This window comes from Pseudopipra pipra, chromosome 3, assembly GCF_036250125.1.
Source record: "Pseudopipra pipra isolate bDixPip1 chromosome 3, bDixPip1.hap1, whole genome shotgun sequence".
In the NCBI taxonomy this organism is placed as follows: Eukaryota; Metazoa; Chordata; class Aves; order Passeriformes; family Pipridae; genus Pseudopipra; species Pseudopipra pipra.
Window position 1 is genome coordinate 114,838,328 of NC_087551.1, and position 9,393 is coordinate 114,847,720.

At 54.3% G+C, this 9,393-nt stretch overlaps 1 long non-coding RNA gene across 1 annotated transcript; it reads left to right on the forward strand.

Moving 5' to 3' along the window:
- Positions 1-6,321: 6,321 nt before the first annotated feature.
- Positions 6,322-9,032, forward strand: LOC135412249 (uncharacterized). The gene is made up of 2 exons (XR_010429543.1): positions 6,322-6,988; positions 8,822-9,032. It is a non-coding gene; the product is annotated as an uncharacterized LOC135412249 (long non-coding RNA).
- The last annotated feature ends 361 nt before the right edge of the window (positions 9,033-9,393 follow it).

A 9,393-nucleotide genomic window follows, 5' to 3' on the forward strand; every position in this document is an offset into this window, starting at 1 on the left:
TGATTTCTATACCAATTTTGGTTTGATTTTGTGTCCAAACCCCCCCCCCCTTACTTTTTATCTTGGTTCTGCACCTGAATTTAGGAGCCATTTATTCCTACCCTGGATCAGGCAGAAGTTTCAACCTGCATTTTGCAGGGTGTTACGGTGGCAGTTCCTCATTCCGGGCTCTGATTTCTGTTTTACCTCCTTGCTTTAGGGGTAAATACAGTGATATTAAAGCCCAGCATTATTCTGGGATGTGTTTTTAGCCTGATCTCCCCCCTCCATACATTAAGTAATTCATCCTTATTGCCATTAGGAATTCAGATGTTATATTACGGAGGGGGAAGGGAGGATGGATATGTGCACAGCTTATATTTTACATATATCCTGTTTTTGCTGTGCAAGTTGCTGATTAACTGTAAGAAACCTCCCGGAGAAAGGTTTCAAGGAAGCTTTATGGGGGAAAAAAAGGGATTTTTGATGTAATTCAGGCTTCTCCCTGCAACCGTGCAGCTCTCGCTGCCTGGGCGTTCAGTATAGGGAGCAGCCGCCTTTGCATTAATAATAGTCCAATAAAACCAGACAATATTCCTGCTTAAATGCTTTGAGTTATGTAGATCCCAGTTCTAGCACATCAGCAAGGCAAGAAGAGCAGATATTCCGTCCTCGCCACAACAAATTCCGTGACACAAATGCGAGCCGACATATGGTAAAAATTGCCTGCAGCCCTGCTGATTTACAGAACTGTTTTCACTCACAGATAATTCATTAAAAATCATTTCATACTGGCTGTATATACATAAAAAATATTTACTTGTGTAAATATCAGGCGGGAAGGTAATGCTTTTTTTTTTCCTTTTTTTTTTATCCTTTCCCTTCTTTTTTTTTTTTTAATTTTTTCTTTTTTTTTTTTTTTTTGACAGATGACAGGGAGGGGGAAAAAAAAAATCCTGGAGATATATGATGGACGTAGGGGAAAGCAAAGGTATTCCTGGCATCCATCCGTTCATCCTGGATATAGGTCAGGCCTGGGGGTGGGTTGGGACAGCTTTTAAATCCGCTACCTGAGCCATCTGCTGCTCCATGGCAGTGGAATCTGCGTATGGGAAACACACACTAGGCAGACGTTGATAGTGTGGGATACGGCACAAAAGGGACTGGGAAAGGGCTTTTACCTGATTCAGGGCTGACCTATGGAACAATGGGAGCCGGGATAACACAGGCACCGGGAGATGTCTGCGGAAAACGGGAGCAGCGGGAATTCAAGGCCGTTGCTGCTGTGGCAGCTTGGAAAATAGAGGGCGAATTCCAGCAAGGCAAGGAGGGTTTTTGGGTTTAATCAGTTTTGCAAATAGTCATAAAATTGATCGAGGCACAAAACATGAAGGGGACAAATGGCACGATGGGGTTTGTGGCTCCCAAAGTCCAACATTCCAGGTATAGTTGAGACAAGCCATGTAATCTCCCTTCTACTCCCACATTTTGTTCTCTAAAATATGTGTTATGTTCCTCAAAAGGTTTAACAAGGCTTCAGCCCAACACTGCATTTTTCTTCTTTTCCTTGTGCTCATTCCAATAGAATTTCCTCAAATTTGATGCATTATTTTAAACCTGAAGCTTAGAGACCTTCAGAGAATTTCCCCCCACCCCGAGGAAAATTCAGAAATAAATCACAGAGTACAAGAGATTTGGGGTGTTTTGTTTGTTGGATTCTTTTTTTCTTCTACAGCCAGTAGATGAAATAATAGTATTTAAACTGTGGAAGGGAAAAAAAAAGTCCTTGGAATAGGGATCTGGTCTTTCATCCTCCATACAACCCAGTAGCAAACAAAGCAATAATATCTGGGGGCTCACAGTGGGCAGCTCTGGGGGGAGGTGGGATGTTGGTCGAGATGAATGGGAAGGGGGGGACTGCTGGAATCACATCCCGTGTCTGCCCAGCGTCAAGGGGAGAAAGTTTGGGCCCATTTCCTACGGAATTCGGTGCGATGTCTCACTCCACAGAGCTGCCACATCAATGGGAAATTTTCGTATCAAGCCGAACGCGAAAGGGAGGGTAAAATCAACGCTCGCTTCCCCATCGGAGCGTCTCCATCGCGGAAGCCTCTCCCGCTCTATTTATACGCTGGATAAATCAGTCTCCAGACTGTTTCCATAGATAACGGAGTTCTTCTCCTGCTGTTGTCTCGAACAGCTTCTTTCTCCCCCCACTATATTTTGCACGGTTCCTACCTATCACCTCGGTGAGTAATTCTCCTGCTCTAAAGCAAATGACTTGGGAGCCAGCCGGGATTTTCAAGCAGAGGGAGATTTTTCATCCCCCTCTTGCTGAATTTTGCTCCTGATAACCCCGAGAAATCCTGCAGGAAGGGGAGCTATAGGTGACTGCATCTGATCCCGATGTTTAACCTTGTTGCAGTCTCCAGGAATTAACTATTTAGGAGGTGAGCAGCTGACACAGGCGTCGCTCCAGGATAACACGGCCGGTCTGGTTCGCAGCGACGCCGATGCTTCCCACTAAAAAAATCCGTAATTCTCACTACAGAGCTTCTCCAGGAGACATTGCCACAGGATGGGATCTTTATTTGAAATAAATAACTCAATAAATGCAACGGGTCCCTATTTTGGGGACCAGTGGATGCAGAGTTTCCCCTCCCAGGGATGGGGTGTTAATGGGATTTGCTGCTCCTGGTTGGGGGGCGAGGAGGGTTAATCCCTTCCTTCATGTAGATCCCTGCTAAGCTGGTTTAGGTCATGTTTAGAGTTAAAGTTTTGTGGTACAGGCTGTGTCTGTCCATCCCACAGTGCCGGGCACAGGGATGAACCAAGCTCCCATCTCACCTCCCAGCACTTAAAAATTCAGGTGAACCCTTGAGAGAAATTCAAAAAATGAGGTTTAGATTCCACCAAAGCGGTGAAAAAGCTCATAAAGCCTTTTAGAAACCCTGCGTTGTGGCTCAGGGAAAACTCCCAGTGAGGCCCAGAGCCTTTTGTTTGCTGCAATGGGATTTATCAGGGAGCGGGGAGCGCAGGAAAGGGAATTTTTTTCCCCCCAAGCTGGGTGCTCAGCACCCACCTGCAGGGACCCATTCCCTCGGTGTCACCTCTGCCATCGGCTCCAGCTGATTGTGGGGATGTACCTTTGGGGTTTGGAGTTGTTTTCTAAAGCCCATCATCCTGGAGGAGCCTGCAAAGTGTTAAATAGCCTCACCTGACCTCCTCCAGCAGAGCCAAGCTCTGCATCCTTATTTAGGGACATACATCACCTCCACAGCTTTTCCTCTGGCGCTGGGGGTGGAGCAGGGAAGTGAAATGTCGTGAAGAAAAAAAAAAAAAAAAAAGTAAGTCTAAATCCATCCGAATTTGCCTGGAAACCCTTTTCCCATCCCAGCCTGCCTGAGTGAGAATCCAGGCGATCCCGGCTGGGATGCGCAGGAGGGCCGGACACATATGCCGTGCCATATGGAGCGGCGCGGTCCTGGTCAATCGGATCTTTGGGAGTTTAATTTCTTAATGTGCTAATAGTGCAGAGGGAGGGGATGGATCATCAGTTAAGTCCAAGGATTTATGTTTTTAAGGGAGCGTAATGTATTTTTGAGCGGGTCAGAGTGGGCTTTATATATCCCTGGCCAACGCGATGGGCAGGAGGGTGAGCTGGAAAAGACCCTGGAAGATCCCTTTGAGCTTTAATCCAGTGCAGGTTTATAACACGGCATCCAGCTCCGTGTGAGCTGAAATTCAGGGAGAAAATCCCCGTGTCCATTTGGCAAAGCCATTTTGCCCAGTGCTGAGGGCTCCAGGCCGTGCAATCCCTGTCCTGGGTCTGCATCCCTCATGCCTTCCATCCATGGGTCCGACTCCATGGCTCAGCTCAGGCATCCCACTTCCATTTGAAGCCAGGAAGGATGACCAGCAAAATGTCCCCAAGGCCCCTGATCCTCAGTTTCCCTGCTTAAAGAGGGCATTGCATTTCCTTCCTTCAAATTGCCACTGGGATTGGTGCTTATCCACATTCCCAAAGCGCTTCGGGATCCTCCAAAGGAAGGTTTTACTGAGAGGTAAAACCCTGTTACTTACAAAAAAATACAGAGAAGCAATTTTGGAGGGGTATTGAAATGACGACTTTTCACCTCCAACCTCCCATGAAACGCATCTATTTATTTCTAAATAACACAGCTCAGCTCTCCATAAATCTCCGAGGCAGGGAACCAAGGAGGAGATGAATTACGTGCCGCTGTGACCCCATCCCTGGTCCCCATCGGGCAGCTGCCTGCCGGGCAGGGACGGAGGCTCCCGTGGCTCCAGCTGCGGTTGGAAGCGTGGCAGTCTCAGAGGGATGCTCTGGCTGTTGGCTTCTGTCAGCCAGACCTTCAAATCTGCTCCTTACGATTCCTTATTTGCATTGCAAACAGCTCAAAGGAGGTATATGAGGAGTAAATAGGGTTGGGTTGGTTTTTTTTAGGCTAATATTGTGTCACCCTTGGAAGGGGGGGTGATATTATAAAGGGCAGGCGGGGAGATTGTTGTGCTCTCAGGGACAGTTTTTGACATCTAATTTCCAGAATTTTTTTTGAAAACTCCTCTGATTTGGTGCATCAGATGAAATGTCATCAATAGCAATGGGAAACAAAATGGGAAACACTAAGGAGAAAGGGCCAAGGCTCTCAACCACATCTGGGGGAGGCCCAATGTGCTCTTGTGCCCTGAACACACAGACACACTCTCGGGGTAGGAGCCGCCTGCTCCTGCTCCCATGCAGGTTTTTCTCAGCAACTTCTAGGCCTCGACTGGGGAAAAAAAAAAAAAAAAAAGAGAGGGTTGTATTTGTCTCCGTGCAATGGGAAGGAATATCCGTGCGCTGCGGGTGCGTCGCTGGAATGAGCTCAGCGGCACCGGAGCTGCGGCTTGTGCGGAGAGATCCCAGGAGCGGGCACATGCCCTTGACACGAAATCACCCGGCGAGTAATAAAGGATTTCCTGCCTTCAGAGCCTGCTTGAGCCGGGGGTTTAGCCTGGGTTAGGCTGCGCAGCGCCCTGACAAGGTTACAGGGTCTAACAGGGCGCTGATGCCGGGAACGCACAGATATCCCTGGCTGTAGATGTTGAGGTAGCCACGGCGTGCGCTCCTCACCGGCAGGACCTCACCGTAAACAAAAAGCGCGCTCCTCTCCTTGAAATTCACCTTGAACGCGGTGAGACGGGGTGGGTTTGCCGGTTGGGGTTGGTTTGGGGCTTTTTTTATTATTATTATTATTCGCCACCCCTTTCCCCCCACAATTATCAGCAGAGAGGCTGCAAAAAAAGCCGAGGAGGCACTGCAGGCTGCGCAGCGCTGGGAGCTGTCAGCCCCACGCCACTGCAGTGATGTCAGCCCGCAGCCACAGCCACTGCCACCCCCAGCCCTGCACACACGCGAGTGCAAGAAGAAGAATTCATAATTACAGTAGCGTAGCCATGAAACCAGCAGTGCTGGGGGTGGGGAGGGGGGAGAGAGCGAAGCCTCATCCAAAATTGGTGCTTTAATTTTTTTTTTAATATGTTTTTTTCTCTCTCTCTCTCTCTCCCCCTGCAAAGCTGCACCCAGCTCTGCAGCATCCTTTCTCTGCAGTGGGGTTTGGGGGAGTCAGAGCAGGGGGTTCCCCCCCGGCATCCCCCCCAAAGCGGGTGGAGGGTGCGGGGGGAGCTGGGCAGGGCTGGAGGCTCTTTCCCCGCGGGTCGCTGCTTGTTTTAAAAGGCAGCATTTCTGCGGACAACACCCGGAGCATCTCTGCGGGAGCGGGGCTGGGGGCGAGGGCTGCAGCCGCCTTGTTTGCGGCGCACGGAGTCAGCAGCTGGGATTTTTTTTTTTTTTGGCTGAATAATCCTTTACGGGGAGGGGGTGTGCGGGGAAAGGGGGGGGGGGAGCTGGGGGAGGAGGGAGGGAAAGTGGATCAACATCACCGAAGGAGGACAGCGAGCAAGATTAGGGCTGGCTAATGATAAATGAGAAGGCGCCGCTGACAGCTCCGCGCTCCGCGCAGCGCCCGCCCGGCTGCTCCGCGCTCCCTCCGCACCCTCCGGCCGCCCGCTCCTCTCCAACCCGCCGGCCTGGCTCCAGCCCCCTCCTCCTCCCCCCTTCCCTTTTTTTTTCTATATATATATTTTATATATCTATATATCTATATATATAGATATAATTTCCACCTCCCGCCGCATAGCGCGGGGGGGCCGCATCCCACACCCCGCCTCCCCGAGCATCCTCCGCGGGATTACGCGCTCCGCACCGGCTGCAGGACGGAGGGACCACGGCGGGGCTGCCGCAGGGGGTATTTCCTTCGCTGCTCTTCTCGGGGGGGGGGGGCGGGTTGGGGTTGGGGTCGGGCCGGGAAGGCGGGGGGGGGAGTGGATAGACAAGACACCCCTCAGCACCCCCCGGGGGAGGGGGGATGCAGTGGGGGCTGAAGTCGCCCCTCACCCTCCCCGTGCCCTTTCTTCCCCCCTGGAGGGCTGGGGCGGGGGGGATGAAGGATGAAGCCGGGGAGGTTTATCCATGGGCTCTGCCCGCCCCCCCCTCATCGTACCCGGGTGACCTTTCAAATCAAAGCCCGGCTCGTACCTACCAAGGTGCACTGGGCAGCAAGGGCTGGGGGGGTGATGGGGAGGGGGGGTGATGCACCCGGGCTCTCCCCCTCCCTCTGCCTTTCCCCCTCCCTCCCTCCCTCCTCCCTCCTCCCTCCCTCGCTGCTCCCTCCCTCTCTCTCTCTCTCTCTGCTGCATTTTGCATGAGCTATCTAGGTCATTAGCATTTTAGCGTATGCAAGACTTGACAAAGCTGATGAGAAGCCAGATGGGCCCCTCTCCTCTTTTTTTTGCACCACTTGGGATCTGAGCGAAAGGATTGACTGCAGCAGGCGAACGGGGGAAGGTTTATTGCGCTCCTCCAGACCCCCCCGTTTATAGCAGCGCGGCGGGGCTCGGGGCAGGCGGCAGAGAGCGGGCAGCGGCGGGCAGAGACGGAGGGCAGGTAACGGGGCCCCCCCGCCGCCCCCCCAACCCCACAGCCCGGGGGTTCTTTGATTTCATTGAGGGTTTTTTCCGAAGGGGGGGTTCGGTTGGGTTTTATCCCCCCCCCCCCCCCCGCCCATGGGGAAGGGCGCGCCGGAGCCTCCGCGGGGCGCGGAGAACAAAGGCTGGGCTCCGCGGGGTCCCTCTCCCCCCTCCCCTCCTTCCCCCCCTCCCCTTTTTTTCCTTTTCTTTTCCCATTTCCCCTTCTTCTTCTATGCATTTTCTTGCTCCCGAGGAAAGGCCCCTCTCTCCGTGTTCACAGCGGACCTTGATTTAAATGTCCATACAATTAAGGCACGCGGTGAATGCCAAGAACGAGGCTGACCAGCATCGAGGCCGGAGGCGGCTCCGCGGCTCCCCCGCACCCGCGGAACCCCCCACGCCCCCCCAGACCCCCTAAGCCCTCCCCAAATACCCCCCTGAGCTCGGCCGCGGGGCGCGCAGGCAGCGCTGCGCTCCGGCGCAGGTAGCACCGCAGCGCGGGGAGGGGGCGGAGAGGGATGGATGGGATGGGATGGGATGCGATGGGATGGGATGAGGGGACAAGGCAGCTTTTGCGGGGGTCCCCGGCATGAAGGAGAGGGGTTCCTTGGTCTTACAGGCGCCCGGGGTGCGGAATCTGGAGCTGTCACCCGGGGGTGCCCCGCGGGTGGGCCTCGGGGGGACGCGGCTGCTGCCCCCGGGGGGGGTCGCGGCTGCTGCCCCCGGGGCTGCTCCGCTGCCGCCGCTTTGTGCTTTGCCTTTTCTTTCGCCTTTTCTCCGCAGAGCGATGGGGTTTTTTCCCCTGCTAAAAGCAGTGGCAGGTCTTGGGGTCACCGGGGCTCACGCTGCTCCCCCGGCGGGGGAAGGAGGGGGAGGAGGCTGAGGCAAAGCCGCTTTATTTCTTTATTTTTTTAAAGCTTTATTATGATATATTATTTTTTTCCGGTGGCTGTTTGTGTGTCTTTCCCCTCCACCCTCCCTCTCCTTTTAATCCTTATAATTTAAATCAAAAGTGCCGGGGAGAAGAAGGGGGGGAGCGCTGTGTCTGCAGGGCGAGGCCGGGCGTAAATCTCTTGGAGGGATAAACATGTCATTTGTTCCCTTTGTATGGTAATGCTGTCCCCCCCCAGCTGCCCCCCCACCCCCCAGCAGCTGCCCCGGCCATACATCCTTCCTACAAAAGATCCCAATTACCCATCGGCTGCCTCATTATACTCCTTACACAGCCCCGGCGAGAGGCGTGTGTGTGCGAGGAGCCGAGGGGAAGGGGGGGATGAAGGGGGGTGAAACAGCACCTGAATTATTCAGAAAATAAAATAAAATTCAAGAAACGGGAGGTGGCGGGAGGGAGGAGGACGGAGGGATGCTGCGACCCCGGAGGGATGCTGTGACCCCGCGGCCTAACACGGAGCAGGTGCCCCCCAGAGCCTCCTGCAGCGCAGGGGCTGCTCCCCCCTCACCCCCCCATACCCCACTGGTTTATTTCCCCCCCTCCTTTTCCACGCTTTTATTTTTATTTCATTTTTTTTCCTCCACCTTTTTAGCCATCGCCACCCCTCTGCCCTGCTCCCCGCTGGGCCCCTTCACCTCCCTGCCCTTCTCCCATCCCTCTCCTTCCTTCCCTTCTCTCTGCAGCTGGAGGCCAACCCGCCCCGCATCCCTTCATCCCGGCCCATCCCAGCGCTCCCAGCAGGTGCCTCGCACCGGGGGAGGACGGGCCTTACAGAGGGGACAATCCCCCACCCCTCGGAGCTATTCCGGGTTTGGGGGGCCCTCGGTGACGGCGCGGGGGGTCCATCTCTCTTTGCAGCTCCGCGCACGGACCCTCACCTACGGAATGGTGCCCTTGGGAACACTGACAGCGGCTCGGGGTCCCTGGGACGCCTCTTTGCTCCCCCCCGCGGGGTGCTGCAGGTATTTCGGGACAGCCCTCCCTGGGCTCTCCTCCCGCCGGGTGCGGATGCCGCAAGGAGCCCGTCGGGTCGTGCCGTGCCGTGCCAATAAAGCTCTTTCCTCGCGGGTTCCCGCATCCTCTCCTTTGTTCGCGGAGGTTTCTCGCCCGTCTCTTTCCGGCAGCGGAGGCAGGACCCCCCTGAAGGACCCGCACTCAGCACCAGGTGGGGGATGAATATTAAAATCCGCCCCAAAATAAAAAACCTCAGCCTTTCAATTCGGCAGCACCACGGTCGCCTGTTCGACCCTGGGCGGGCGCCTCCACATCCTGGACCTCCAGGAGAGTCTGAATTGCCAGAGGGCTCCTGTTTAATGAGTAAAAGGGGAAAAAAGAAAGAGCTTTGGGGTGCCTTCTGTCTGGGATCACAGGCAGATCCCTGCCCTGCCGCACTATGCGCCGAGCATCCTCCTGCTGCACCGCCGGCCCCG